General features: G+C 38.4%; 1 protein-coding gene across 24 annotated transcripts in view; it reads left to right on the top strand.

Annotated features, from left to right (window-relative positions):
• The window catches only part of LOC141784311 (receptor-type tyrosine-protein phosphatase delta), a 471,971-nt gene that overhangs the window by 214,334 nt on the left and 241,588 nt on the right, over window positions 1-16,049 (top strand). For all 24 annotated transcript variants that reach the window (XM_074662121.1, XM_074662118.1, XM_074662109.1 and 21 more), the window contains exon 7: window positions 9,521-9,564. The gene's annotated coding sequence lies outside the window, so the exon portion shown is untranslated. The remainder of the gene's footprint in view (window positions 1-9,520; window positions 9,565-16,049) is intronic.

The following is a 16,049-nucleotide window of genomic DNA, read 5'->3' as shown; positions in this document are numbered from 1 at the left end:
TATGAATTTAAAACCATAATTTGTCTTAATATAAGTGCTAATTTTCTCACACTGCATTCCTGTTGTGATTATAAGAAAACAAGCATTGCAAATTAATTCTATTCCTCTTAGAAGGAGGAGTGACTCTGCAGCAGAGCGGCTGAGACTGTGTGTGTTTAATGAAATGCACCGATTTATCTCAAGGCACTACGGAGGATGAGGTGTTTAACTCTGGTGCATATTTCATGACTGTTAAATGAACGCCGGCTGCTCGTTAGTCATGTGACAGGTAAGGGCGCCTTTTAAGGAGGTATTAGAAGATCTCAGTCTTGGGCACACAAATGAGAACACATGTGGACACAGGCTTTACGGGAAAGGAAGCACTAATGGAGCAAAATGAGAATTCGTTATTACTCATAGGTTTGATTAATTGCACAGCTTGTCGTTTGATATTATAGTGCAATACCACTGATTGCAAATGTTCTCACAGTGAAACAGTATTTATGGTCAATTCAATTAGAAAGTCTGCATACTTAACCTGAGCATCCAACTTTTACCAATCACATCAGAAAGAATGCTGGACTCTTTCACAGCACTGTTAGGATAAAGCTCCTCCAGAAGGATACAGCCACAAGATGGTGCTGTGCATCACAATTTGGCTACAGAGGCTTCATCTGAGGCTGTGACATCAACCTTGTTTCAATGCAGTGGGTGGCTTTCGATAGTTTTGGTGTCCTTGATTTTCAAGCAAAAGTTTAACACATGAAGATAGATTGCATTTATGTATCCTTATTATATAATTAAGCATAATCATCCTCTTTTTGTCATGTAAAATACATGATAGACAAAAAAAATCACACTTCTAAAAGAGTATGACTCACGTAATCACTATACATTAGCTTAATCACAGACACTGTGCAATAATTGTATGGCAGAAACAGAAGAAAGTGTGGCTTGATAGCGAAGCAGAGTAAATCATAAAATGATACTGGGTCATAAACTACAGTAGGGAAGAGGATAAGGGCCACTGAAAAATAATCCTAATTTTATTGATACTACTATTTTTTCCTGAGGAAAAAAAGTCAGAACTCAGAGATTCTATTTTTTATTTTATTTTATTTATTTATTTATTTATTTATTTATTTATTTACTTTTTAAATTCTAAGAAAAAATAGTCATAAAAAGGTGATTTTTTAATTATTATTATTATTATTATTATTTTTTTTGTATTTTTTCTTGTGGCCCTAATCATCTTCCGTACTTCAGTGATCATGGTATTCTATTTATTATTTCAACTTACATGAACTTTAGCAACCCTGGAAATAATTATGAAACTTCAGATAAACACAAATGTTCACACGCAATTTTTTAAAATTATTATAACTGCATTTTTTGCATATATGAATGCTTGTATTTCAAGTATACTTTCTTTAAATTAAGTTTCACTTTAAATTAAATTTATCATGTATAAATGCAAATGACAAATGACTGCAATGTATGCAGTCGAGTTCATAATGGAAAAAAGAGATTATATTGAAATTATAGTAAAATCCAGTAGATGGCAGTCTGTCAATACAGAATCCTTCCACCCACAGCCTCCTCACACACACTCTCCCTCTAGTAGGTGTGACTCTCGTCATCAGGAGAGGTCTCTCACTTGTAATGTCGACCCTGCACACTGTGACGGGTGAGAGGAAAAAGTGATGCTGAAAATCTAACTTCTATCACAGCAGTAACGAAGCAGACCAGATATTTCACAGTGGAAGATGAAACAAAAGCATGTAGATTAATGTCTTCATGATAGAGTCGCTGCTCTCACACACCTCTGCAGTGTTTTCCCTCCATCGTTTTCTCCCCTTCCATCCCTCACACTTGTACAAAGCCGAATGGCGTCACCACCCACCACACACACTCCCTGCATTACACACACACATACACACACACCTCCTCGCCATCTGTCTGTGCAGCGGCCCGTGTCTCTGGCACTGGGAGCAGTTGGGAGCAAAGAGAGTGAAAGAGAAAGTGTCTCCTGGCTCTGTGGTCCTGAATCCCACTTCCTGTCTTTTTGCCCCTGCTGCGTTGTTGTCTATCAAGCGCTCTCACGACATCACGCCGCCTGCCGTCGGGCCCTCCCCGCTATCGTAACACCTATCCTTGGTGCCATTTGGAGACAAATCAAATTCTCTCTGAAGCGATGGAGGTTGCGCGCTCTGTGATTTCTGTGAGCTCATTTCAGCTTAGTTCATTAACTCCAGGGTGCACATTTCCTCTTTAATGCTAAAGCCTGCAACTCACCACCAGGACAAATAAACATGCTTGATTAGCTTATGTATTAGCCGTTTCTTATGGTTGCTGCAGATGGTGGAACTGTGCTCACTTTTTTTATTTCTGAGGGGCAGAAATATAAAGCAAAGAATCAGAGAAGGACAAACTGTTTATGTTTCCTGAGAAAGATGTTGCTTTACTTAGTGAAATCATCACACGTGAATTTCGTTGCTCTTTTTCAGCTTGACTTTTTGTACATACAAATAAAAACAAAAACATGAAACTCTTGGTTCTGAAAACCAGGAAACAACAAAATGAGAAAGAAATCCACAGTAATATCAGGCTCAATCTCTGTCATCAAGTCTGTTTTCTGTACAAGCCTCCCTTCTCTTTCAGTGAACGCTCATAACCATGCGGCTTTACGGGCAGCTTTGTAGGCAGCTTAAGTAATTTGAACAAAAATGCATTCCTTCTCTCTCTCAGTCTCTGTCATTTCGACTGCAAGCAAAAGTGCCTCCATACCGGCGCTATATTCAACCCCAGTGATAAGAAATGGCAGCTATCAGCAGGCAGTTTGGAAGCGGCATATAACTGTTATTGTGTGTGTGTATGTATAAAAATTGATTTATGTGCCCCATCACTTAGCAGGCGCAATATGTGGATGAATACAGGCTAATATAATATTATAGAGGGTATGGAAAGGGCCAGGTGCTGCCTGAAGGTGGAAAAACTGTGATCAAAGTCCAGAGACACTGAATAAGACGTATCATTAGTCGATGAAAGAGGCTGCATTTCAATATCTAAAGCTTCTTTACAGTGTGCAGGGTAATGCAGGGGTACATTGTAGTCTCATTTGAGCTTTGATTGGCACAGCTGCTGCAATTTAAATTTCATTTATTAACAAATCAAAGGAAAATTACATGTGAAATAAATTATAAAATGATTCCTTAAATTTAAATCTTGCTGTAAAAAATGAGGGGTTTGGGGAGAAACAGGCAATTTCAACAGAAGGGTTCACATTGAGCCATCTACCTGTTGGAGATGGATTAGCATGTAGTACAACAGCTTACCAAAGGAAAGTCTCAATATGCAATGAAAATTTGAACAATATAGTGACACTTTAAGTAATATATATTTTTCCCTACAAAAAACAAAGGGGTTTTACGTTGACGGGTTAAATGGAACAATGTAGCTAAGTTAAACCAAACTGATGCATTGTTTTCCTGAATTAAAGACTGGCTGGGGAAGTACATGTTTAAGGAAAAGTGGTGCACTTCTATTCTAATTGACATTCCCCATTGTGCATGGAAAATAAGATATTTTAAACAGTTGTACCATTTTTTTTTTTTTAAATTTTACATTTTAAATCTAACTGCCATTCAAAGAAAACATGAACAAGTGTCTTATTGTTCAGTTATTCCAGATTATAGGCCTTAGTGAATTAATGAATTCAACCAAAGAGAAAGAAAGAAAGAAAGAAAGAAAGAAAGAAAGAAAGAAAGAAAGAAAGAAAGAAAGAAAGAAAGAAAAAAAGTCTAGGTTGGCTTTTAGATATTAGCAAGAAAGAAAGAAAGAAAGCCCAGGTTATCTTTTAGGTATCAGGAACAGTGGTGAATGTCAATGGACCATAGTTTTCCCCATTCTAAATTCAAAACTGAATTTTTGGCAGACACTATAATCAATCTTAAAGTATATAAAATAAAAGAGTTTTAATAAATCAAATTGAAAAAAAAAAGTCAGGTTTTATAATACATTAACTCATTTTAGGAATAGTCTATAGTAGCATCATTCCCATAACTGCAGCACAAAAAAACACTCTTTTTTGAAAAATAAAAAAAAAAGTATTTCCAGTTTTCAAAAAATACATGGAAGTCAATAAAATCTATCGGTGAACATTTTTTAACTTCTTATCATACATGCAAACTGATTGTCAAGGGAGATTAAATAATTGATGATTTGGCCTCTTTGTGGTCAGAGTTGATTATGAAAGGTCAACAGGTCATTTATGTTTGGTTTATGATTAGTTTTGCCTGAAAAGTTAAAGTACAATATTTTTCAGAAATAAACTATTCTAATGATGTTAGAACCTAATAAATAATTGTATCTATGCTCCACAGTGCAACCTTAATGACATGGTGTCTTTGCAAATCAAGCTTGTATTGAGACTTCCAAGATCTTTTCAAAGGGGTTTACTGCAGTCATGTAAACAAATCACAAATCTGAACAGCTCCTTTTTCTGCCATGAATATCAGTCTCTACTCCTATTAGATGCAGTTGAGAGAAATAGGCCTGGCGGTAGCAAACAGCTCCATGTTTACCCGCAGAGCTGCTGCCATGTCCAGACTTGTAAATCAGGCCCATTGAGGTAGCATAATGCTGATGATTATGACAGCCAGTCGCATGGGAGTGATAGAGGGAGCACTGAGTTATGAGCTCGGGGGAAGGATGCCCAGAACTGAAGAGTCTCACAAATGGAGGAGCACTTTCACAGAAACACAAGTCCCCAGATGGGGACTAATGCTGCAGTTGGCGGCTGTGCCGCCCAAATGAGCGCACATTAGCCGCTCTGAACACACAGGATAGTGAAGTATGTTTGTTTTTTTTCTTTTTATGTTACTGCTCTTTTGCTTTGCTCTATTACTGCCACATTAGCCTCGAAAGACTGAATAAAAGAGAAAGACAGTTGAAGCTTTTAGAAAGTGTTTTGTACTGCAGCTGACACGCAATGCATCACTTAACTAGATGACTTCAGGATTCCATTGCCTCTATTACTAAATAATGTACTGTTTGCATTCTGCTGTATTCAGTCTACTCCCCTGTGCCGTCCAACGATCATTCATCGACATTGATCGTCAGCCATGATAATATAATCAGGCGTAAAGCCCGACAAGGCTGGCCGCTCCGATAGATCAGAGCTGCTGACAGCAGAGCTATGCACAGGTCATAAACCCTCACCTTCCCTGTTTGACCCCCCATCAATTTGGCTCTTTCCAATATGAATGCAAATAACAATGCATTTTTGGTGACATGTTTATGGTTATCTCTGTATCTGTGCACGCTCCGCCTGCTGCCCCTAAATGTGCTGATGTTACCCTGCTAATAGGATTGAAAGAGGTAACCTATTGCTCACTAGTGGTCAGCTCGCCCACTCGACTCCCCCTCCCCTCCCAAAAAAACATAAACACAAGCGCATGCCCTTCGTCTCACACACACACACACACACACCTACATGTCCTCCACCCCAGTCACTTGTGTATGCATTGAGCTGATAAGTACTGCGGTTCATTTTCCCCATGGCAAAGCACAGTAAAAAACTGGGGAGTAATAATTGCTTTGGGGGATGGGGGGGAGAGGGGGGGGTGAGGATGGCTAAATATGCTTGATTGCCTCCTAAGCTTCGGTGCTGTGTAATGAAATATGGCTGCTGCAGACAGGGGCTTGGGCGCGATAGCTTTCTTGTCACTTTCTCACTTTTTTTTTCTTTCTTTTTTTTTCTTTTTTTTTTTTATTCAACCCTTTGCTCTTCTGTTCTGGCATTTTCTGTCTTCCCTCACCCGTCGGAGTCCATCAAAGCGTTTGTTGCCATTGAACACTTATCTGAGCTATAATGTAATAATTACGGGGGCCAAATCCGGCCTAATTGAGTATTCCTCGCCACATCAAAACGGCAGGCGCCCTAATATTCCTCTGTTCTACAATTTAATTTGTGGATTCATTAGCATGAACAGGGTGTACAGGGGAGAAGCCAGATAACTGGTGACTGACTTAGCAAAGCACACATTTGATGAAGTCAAACCTGGCTAATTTTGTTAGCACATGCTAGTGCCCTAAAACTCCAAATTTTACCCCCACTAATGTCTGTGACGACTTTTAATACTAAGAATGAAGTCGGCTTGTTTCTGCTTTTGCACAGAAACCAGCGACTTCATTCACACAGAAAATTGCCCCCACAAATGAGAAGTATTGGGCCGAAAGTCTACTGTAATCACGGCATTCATAATCATCACTGCTAATCATCTCATTGGGCTGCCATAAAGCCCTACATTAACGTTTTTGAAAAGATAATGAGTCAAATTAAAGCTCAGCCAGTGTAGCAAAGGAAAGAAATGTTTATCCCCAACTCATTTTTGTTGTACCCACCCAAAGCACATTCCTCCCTGTTGGTTAAATAAGCAGCTAATCATTTACAAGAATACGAGTCCACAGGCTTGTATGGGCGCAGCAGCATCTGCGAAAAGCATTTAGCAAGAAAACAGCCTGAGAAAATCTTCCCAGCACATTAAATGCTGGAGTCTACACTCTTTCTCTCCTTCTTTTGCTTCCAGAATAACTCACCAGCCTAATTTGTTGTGCTACTTAAAGGAAAATGTAATTACACTTGTTTTCATTATGATTCACAAAGCCAATCGATAACTGTGGTGAAGTCATTCTCCACTGCACTTGCAATTTGCTGCTCCTTTGGCTGAAATTTGGTTACAAAACAAGTATTCTGTGTGTTTACATGAGGATAAATATTTTCTTTATAATGGCAGCGAGTCAATCGACCAATGAGATGAAAAGCAGAAGAGCTTTAACTGCAAATCCTCAGTGGTTAAGTTCATTTGTACATAATTCCTTGGTTGGTGCTCCTTGTTTTTGTTATTAACGAACTGAAATGCATGTTTTTTTTCTAGTCAACTGACAAAAACATTTGCAAATATGCCAATCAGTTGCACACTGCAAATGTTCTGGCTATTCCTTTGTTAGTTTTAATACTACTGAAGTGCCTATTCTGATTTTTTGCAGACAGTTCGTTTTAAATTCTGAGAATAAACAAATTTGCTTTCAAACGAGCTGTCTGATAATTAAATCGGTATTTATAGGGTAACCTTGTTTGCTGGTTTTTACTTGATGGAACTTTGGTGGTAAACAACTATCACTCCAATATGCTAGTAGCATTAGGAATAAAAGTTAGTAAGTTAACCTCTTAAGACCTGAGCTTTTGTCTGGCGTGCATTTTTTTAGTCTCCTTGCTATTTAGAATAAGTAAGACTGAATAAGTGTAATAACTAATCCTAGTCTTTGCGCTGGGAGTTTGATTATTTGTGTTATGAGTTCTCTGTTAGTGTTATTGTACTTGAATACATTGGGGTTTTTTTTTTCCCTAAAACGGGTGTAATGTTGTGATTTCACCCAAAGATGATGTGGGCAGTGTCTCTAAATGTGGCTAACAGGTCAAAGTTTTAAAACAAGAAGTATCATGGGTCTGAGAGGCAGAAATGTCATGTCCACGTATGTGGACTCCAGGTCTTAAGAAGTTAAATCAAGCACAAGTGGAGTTTTCTTTTAATGCAAAATGCTCGGAATAAACTGCTTAAACCCAGAGCACCAATATTGTTTGCTTTTCACCCATGTGATTGTGGTCATGTGATTTTTATTGTGCTGCTGCTGTCTGAGTTGCAAGGGTTCCCTGATGACTTCAGACTGGTCACTGATGCTATCAAAGGGAGGCGCGTTTCCAGGCTCCCATCTCTGCTCTCCCTGTTTTTTTTCACCCAAAGTTAAAGGGTGAAACATTTTATCATTATTTATTATTGATTAAAATAAAGTTATTGTTACAGACTTCACTCGACAAGGCTCACATGTCCAAAGAATGGGGGGTTGGGGCAAAGAAAGAGTTCCCAGCTCAAGATGTATATGCAAGCAAATTACAGAACTGTACTTTGCCATATATTGTTGTACTTAAATTCATTGTGATGAGAAATATTTTTATTGGGTGTTTTATACCAAGCAGAATATACCTGAAATTAGTGATGGTGTTACTGTTTGTTACATTAATGTTCTGGGTTCTATGTCACTCAAGAGCAGCTGATTATGAGACACATTTTGTTAAACAATGGCAGTGAGGAAACTGACTAATTTAATGAAAGACAAGGGCTGTTTTCCTAACCGTCAACTACATACTACGTGTGGATGTAGTGTGTGGTAGGCACTGCATACTGCCTACTGCTTTCCCATAGCATGTAGTATGACGGTTCTATTGGGTCTGTTTTGTAGTGTACTACTCTGGTTTTCAGTTTTGGAAGGCAGAGCTCCAGCTGATGACTTTGTTAATCATACCACAGCAAATAAATCATATTTTATTTCTTAATCTAAAACAACAGTTATATTGATTATTTTAATAAATCTGGAAGGGATTGAGTTATTATTTTTATAGTTTATGGAAAAAACCACGTCAATGTAATCCTTGTATGGTTAAAAAAAAAGGTACTTATTAGTTTATATGGGCTTTAGTGAATTTGTAGAAGTAAACACCTCTTTTACAACTAGAAGTGACAAGATTTATTGGTGTTTCTGTCACATCACTTCACTTGTATTTCACAGATTGTCTAACATTAATGTTGTGTTGTAGTTGTAGCACTGACTCATTACAGTAGATGGCGGTAATTCACCTAAACCTGCCACCCATATTGAAAAATAGTGTTAGTGCCATGCGTAATGGGAAACAATATGCCAAGTAGACTGGTACGTTGCATACTGAGAAATTTTCCTGAATCAGTAGGACATCAGGAGATTGTTGGCAGACTGCAGATTTTGCAAGTTTTTGCATGCTGTCTACTAGATACTGAATTTTGGCCAAAATAGTAGGCACTGCTAGTGTAGTAGGTGGTTTGGAAGACAGCCAATGTGTATTTTACAAAACATTTTTGATTATATTTTTTATTTTTTAGCAGAATAGTATTTTTTCTCCCTTCTCTTGTCTGAAATATCTTGTTTGCTCTTAATAATGAAAGAAATGTTAACTTCCTGAGAAGTCCATCTATCCAGATTGTGATGCACATGCTTATCACTGGGCTGCATGGGTTGCTAACAGGAGCACCTTCGAGAGCTCTGGTTCTTTCTATCCATTTTTTTTCAAAGTCTTACAACATCTGTGGTGTGGTAGGTTAATTCTAATTGGAAAAATGCAAAGTAAGATTAAAATAGGATTAAAAAATGTGACTGTGACTTTATGAAACAAGATCGGCTGAGACAGTTTTACCTACGGGGAGCCCAAGATGAAATGAAGGAAAGCAACACACAGGAGCTTCAAATATACAGAAAATAAACAAATTACAATCAAAATAAGATTCTTTTTTGTATTTAACTTTCAAATATTGTCTTTTTTTGTTTCTTTGATTGAAATTGAGTTGCCCAGAAATATTCCAGAAGCTTTAATACTACACCCATAATTTCCACTCTGTATATGGCAGGATTCCTCACTTTCCTGTCCCTCTCTGTGTTTCTCATCTTGCAGTTCTCTTTCCTGAGACTTCAACCACAGGATGAGGCCTGCGGCAGGTAAGAGAGCAGAGGGAAGGAAAATTCTGACCTCTGTTTGGCATCATTTTACATTTCCTTGAACTCAATGTGGCACGGCAGGGGGAGGACTTCAAATCCTGTGTTTTGTTCAATTTTCAAACTTACCAAGCAAATTTGAACTAGTAATACATCCATCCATCCATCTTTGTTTGAGAGGAAGTCTGCTAATTTTGAGTGAAGAGAAAGGCCAGAGAATATGTCAAGTGCTGTTGAATCAAGAGCTAAGCTACTTCAATCCCTCGATCTCCTGACCTATAGCAGGGCAGGAGGGGGAAACAGACTATATCTGGCAACCTAAACCTTTTTAAAGTGACTGAGGGAGTGGAGGAGACTGACTGGCACTGATGGGACCAGACTAGCAGTGTGCGATGCTGTGCTATAGTGCGCCGGGGCCCCACAAGCCTGATTGATAGAGTGTGATGAGACTGTCACTGAGCAAGGAGAGCGGCGCAGAGATAGCAGAGATGGAGGGAGGGGAAGTGGGCTGACCAGTGGAGAGAGAGGAGATGGAGAGAGAAATAAATTTGAGAACATGTGAAGGATGAAGTGGGGGAATGGAGTGGCTGGATGGAATGTGTTTCGGACATATGAAGGATGGAGAGGTGAGGGGGTGATACTGGAGAGGTGAAGCAGATACAGGAGGCATGGAGACTTTGATTATATGCAAGTCAGGGCTGGCTGTGGTAGGTTTAGATATAGATATACGGATCAAACTACAGAAGCCTCAGGTGGCCATAAATCCACACATTTAATCTTCATGATACTTTTCCTTATTTTAAACATGGATATAATATTACAAAAGTGAAAATCTCCAAACCAAACAAATATTCAAACCCACATATTTAAACATTGTAGAAACTCCTGAATCAATCCTTAAACTTCCTGAAATGGTTAGTTTTAAAAAAGTAAATTAATTAAAAAAAAAAAAAAAGCACAATCACTTCGTGACAGGTTTTAAGGGGCGGGCCTCAAACACCAAAGTCTGCCCATATTTCACTCACCAACAGGCCTCCAGGGGGCTGACCAATCAGAGGGAAGGTGGTTTGTGGAGCGGGAAGCCTTAAAGAGACAGCTGTTAAATTAAAGCTTTTGAAAGAGGCTGAAATGAAGGATTTTTAAAAGTTTCAGAAAATAGTTTTTATATATCATTAAAGCTACAGGGGCACTAAAAGGACAGAATATAGCAGGGGTAGGCAACCTAGGGCACGGGTGCCATAGCTGGCACCTGAGGCTATTTATGTTGGCATGCAGACAATGAGGCAGAGGACAAAAAATGAATAAATAAATAAATAAATAAAGTACTCATAAAATTATTGTTTTGTATTCTATTTAACACTTGACAAGAAACTGAGCACACTATAAATGTTCTAACAAAAAAAATAACTAATAACATCAAAAAGTAAATTTAGATCATGACCTTACCAGTGCGAAAATATCGCTAGCAAGTGCGTCAACACATATCTCCTGGGAGTTCAGTCTGCTAGCTTGCAATTTTCATCCATTTAGCGGTGTATTCATGGCAAAGAGACCAAGTTCAAGTCATTCTTCCCAACATAGTTGGACAAAGGAGAATGTATTTATTGCCAGAGGAGACCAGGTAAGATGCACCCTTTGCTGTGAAAGTGTGGTATTTAGGACATCAGTTGTGCAGCATCTTTTTGAGAATAAACACAGTGTTAGTAAAGTATGCTAAACAGAGCAGTACATTCAAAATATTCTGTACTGAAGGAAGTTATAACATTTCTTGCTGTGTGAAGCATGGAAAAGCATTCGCTGATGGGGAATACATAAAAGAGTCTTCCTTATTGACTGCTGACGTTTTATTCGACGAGGGTTACCATGTCCACAATCAAAGAGATGCCCCTTTTTGGCAAGAGCTGTGGAAAGGTGTGTTAGTGAAATGCCAGAAAATGTGTTACAGCAGCAAAATTCTGCTCTCAAAGATGCTCCTGTATTTAGCGTGGCTGTGGATGACAACGTCATCAATGTCCTACACTTGGCCATTGTGGCGAGATACAGTGATAGAAGACAGATAAGTCTGCTGTGAGAATGTTTAAATACAGCAAAAATACTATGAAAACAGCTCATTTACCAACAGCTTTATAAAAGAAGTAAGTATTGGCACTTGAGGCACAAGTGTATTTTGAAGTGGCACAAGTCATGGAAAAGGTTGCCTACTCCTGGTATAAAGCCTTGAAAAAACTTGTTCACTCTTCTAAAAAGATATCTGTAAAAAGCAGAGTAAGTTGGTTAATTGACTGAAGTATTATTAATAAAATTAGATTTTTTTTTCAAAAAAAGAAGAAAATGTTTGTTCTGGACATAAGAAAGTATTTCATAATGAACACTTTATTTGCTTTTCAGACAATGCCTGTCTTTGAAACACAACATCTGCTGTCTTAGTTTAATGCAGAGGTGGAGTTGATGCAGATGCAACAACTAGCTTACAGTGTGCTCACCATTTTGTTATCATAAAATAAATAAGGTAATTTAGGTCTAAACTAGTTAAAAGGGGACCAGAGAGGCATCACCAATAGTTTTAGGTTGTTTACGTGTTTCTCGAAAGCTTGAACATGAACTGGATGGTCAAAAACTTTAAAGTTGTTTTATCTCTCCTGGTGAGTATAGTGTCACATTGTTAGTAGTTTCTTTAATTGAAGTTGAAAGGTTGATTTTAAATACAGAAAAATATTTAATAAGAAAATATTAAATTTGTCTGTTCTTGTAGTATGGTCCAGCAGTAACGTTTGCAGAATTAACACTGTCATGTTCGGTCATTAAAGTAAAACACACTGAGATTAGGAATGACTTAGTTAAATAATAATGACATAAGCACTGAATCAAAAATTGTCTTTTGTTTTGTTGTTTTGCACCTTGTACAATCCCCTATTCACACATCTCTATGTCTTGTACAGTCTCTAAAAAGCAGCCCTTGCGTAATTGAAAAATCAAGCGTCGAGCATAAACCAGGCAGTTATTGAGTTTCCTTCATAATAAATTTGGCCAAACAAGCAGGGTAGAGACTCAAATTAAAAAAGACATGTCGGCTTTATAAAACATTAACAGTTGGAAATACTGCCAAAACCTGGAGATTTTAATTTTAGTAATAAGTTCCTCAGGAAATCGGTTACCTGTTATTCAGCAACAACGCTCATACAAAGCTACATACTTCCTGTACAGTATGTCCCCCTTGTGAATCTCATAAATATTTTACAGGCTTGTTTATCAGACTATCAGACCCGGCTTAGGACACAATATTAGATCTTGTGGACACATGGTAGCCTGGCAGTGAATGGGATACAGGCTGAACTAAAGCCCTGTTCTGGGAATTCCACAGTTAGTGATTTCAGACTCAATAAAGGCACCATGTTTTACTTTTATCCTTGCCTGAGGAAAGAAGGCTGACTCACCAGAACGCTAAAGTTATTATTAGCGGCTCACATGTGTGGAGAAAAGCTGTGTGTATGTGCGTCTGAGTGTGTGAAAGACACTGAGAGAAAGAGGGAGAGGGAGGGGAGTGGGAAGTGCGTGCAGGAGCAGCATGAGGAGCTCTTATCTGCCGCCTGCCAAGCCCTGACCAGGGCCCTGACTCCTCCAGCTCCCCCCCAAAACACCCTCTCCTCCATCTCTAGCGGGGGCTTCCCACTAGTCTGCTTTAGGCTAGGCGGCCAGGTGAAATGAGCAATTCCCATTCAGGGACAGCAGCGGCGCGCAGACTGGCCCTGTGAAATGGCTGCTCACTTTGGCAGATCAATGCACTCTCTTTTCCTCGTGCACTGCCACTGAGCGATAGCCAGGAAGAAAAAGAAGGGGGAAAAATGAGTATGGCCAGAGAGAAGGATGAGGTTGTTTGGTATGTGTGTTTGTTTGTGTATATGTGTGAGTAGAGTGTGTGTAGAGTGTTAGCAGGGGCATTTAATGATATTTGCCATGGCTGCTCTGAGTGAGTGCTGTCGGAGGAAAATGGGAAACGCTTTGCATAAACTCAAAAGACATGCAATATTGCGGCTGCCTGTAAAGGGAAGTAAAAGTGACGTTCCAAACCCTGCCGGATATGAGAAAATCAACCACTGAACTGGAATATTTTCCAATATAAATGATATTAGTGACGTACTGAAATGTAGCAACATGAATTTACTCTCAACAAGCTCACATTTGTTAGCATAAAGACAGGTTAAACATCATGCTGCTCCAAGGAAAGTTCTGTGGAACAAAATGTGTATTATCAAAGCTAATTATCCATCAGTTAGTTGTGACTGACTTTGACATTGATGATCCATTTGCATTGGCCTGTGACTCCCTGGATCTGTTCAGGACCTGGTTTTAGGGTAATTATCTAGTTAGCTGAGGGTTTGTTGTGTGTTTCCACAGCCTGTGGTCTGTGTCTTCAACTTTCCAAGACTCAAACACCGACCTTTTACCTTTCACAAGAGTATCATTAGCTTAGTTGGTTATCCAGGGACGAAACATCACTGCACTGGACCGGTGAAGCAATTTGCCACCTTGACCTCAGTGGTGAAGTCATGTGGACTTAATATGGAGGAAAGAAACTTTCCAGAAGACTGCCCATCTGTAAGCTTTATAGAAAAGTGGTTACATACTTTAGCTACAAGACTTATTTCACCTGAACTTTTGCTATACTGCTAGCATTAGCAAGCTGCAGCACCAGCAGAACTGAATGAGCTATGGGGACTGATAGCACCAAGAAGTGCAAATCATTTGCTCCCACTTTTCACTTTGTCTCTATGGAAACATTCAGGACAAAATTCAAATGAAAATGCAAACATGAAAATGAAAATGCACAAAAGTAAATGCATTTTCATTTCAAGAATATAGGCAAAAAGTTGAGTCAAATACTCAAATACTCAAATACTGTAAATTGAATCATGTAGAGGCTTTTGTAGCTTTCAGGCTTTACATCGTGTGTTTTCCTGGTGCTGAAATCAGGTACAAATAAATGTCAGGATATGATTTCTGTCCACATGTCAAATCAATGTCGAGTCCAACTCTCCATAATTTTACGTCATATGCCACATTTTAACCCGTCTTGTTGTGTTTACTGCTGCACTCCACGATGCTAAATTTCTTGATAAAAAAAATAAACACAAAGACATGCTGTTTGCGAAATGACACATCTTAAATTTGTTCTTGCTCATTCTAAGTAAACACTTAATCATTTATTAATAAATACTGAATCCTGTTCATTTGTTGTTCTGTATACCATCAGATTTAATTATTCATCTATTTATCAGATAACAGCTATCATGGTCTTAAAATAATTGGGTAGTTTAGACAGAGAAACGCACCCTCCTAATAAAACTCCTTCCTTCATTGTGTTTGTTCTTTTGCAGTCTCTGTTTGTAGCAAATGAATGCTAAATAACACCAGCAATAAAAATTCAGAGTTATGAGAAGGCAAGGCCACACAAAGTGAAATCATTTTGTTTACCCAGTTTCATTACTGCAAGTTTGTATCATATTCCATAATGCAGGAGACCCATAATTATGCTCTTCACCTCGGTTTAAACATAGAGTTTAAAAATTTTACAGTGGTGCAAACTCTTCCCTCACATTTAAAACATTAAAACCTCCATCATAGAAAATATGAAATGGCTGACCCGAGAACACTCCCCACCCTTTCTTACCACATCCTGCACTGGCAGAGACCTTGTTCCCAGTTTGGTCAGAGATGACTTTAACAAAGCACTCCCTTGATTGGTTATTGGTTACATCATTCGTCCAAGCTAGTATGAGTCCAAAGTGATTCATGGGGAAATCTATAATTTAAACGTCAAAACTGAGCCATAAAGCTGTCATTTGTATGACTAACACACATATTTTGGTCATGTGATCAGAGACAACAGAACCGTAGACGCAACAGTTTTCAACTATTTTGATCTGCAGACATTTTTCAATCCTTCTTGGTAATAATGAAAGTATTACATGTTTTTTTTTTTTTAGGTTAAGGAAAGTGTAAATATTGTTCAGGCCTTTTTAGCATGGTAGCTCCAGTTACAAAACATGCCTGTTGGGGTGGTACACAGGTCTCACAAATATGGATGAACATGTGTGACAATCAGAATTTAATGTTTTGTCCGATCTTCAAGGGGAAAGAAAAAGCTACTTAATGATTCAGAATTCTTAGGTAAAACACTGATTAGAAAACATAGTCACCACAGTCTTTTTTGTCCACTCTACCAAAACATTGCTGTATTTTGGAGCAAGACTGCAGAATATTTTTTTGGAGTTGGTAAAGATCTCCACAAGTTACTACTTCTCATTCCTAAGAATAACACCAAGATTTGAAATTCAAAGACATTTCTTTACCTTTTTGTAGAGCTGGCTGAAAATGAAGTGAACATGTAAAAAATAGAAAAGAAAAGAAAAGTGTGCACTTGATGCTGGCTCCAAAAGCCAAGTTGTACTCTTGTCAGGCCTTGGCTAAAATGTTAATTTTTAAACAGG

The sequence above is a fragment of the Halichoeres trimaculatus genome, unplaced genomic scaffold (assembly GCF_033239565.1).
Source record: "Halichoeres trimaculatus isolate MK-OKI-2021-1 unplaced genomic scaffold, fHalTri1.1 fHalTri1_scaffold_22, whole genome shotgun sequence".
NCBI classification, from domain to species: Eukaryota; Metazoa; Chordata; class Actinopteri; order Labriformes; family Labridae; genus Halichoeres; species Halichoeres trimaculatus.
This window is presented reverse-complemented; position numbering and strand designations above follow the sequence as displayed.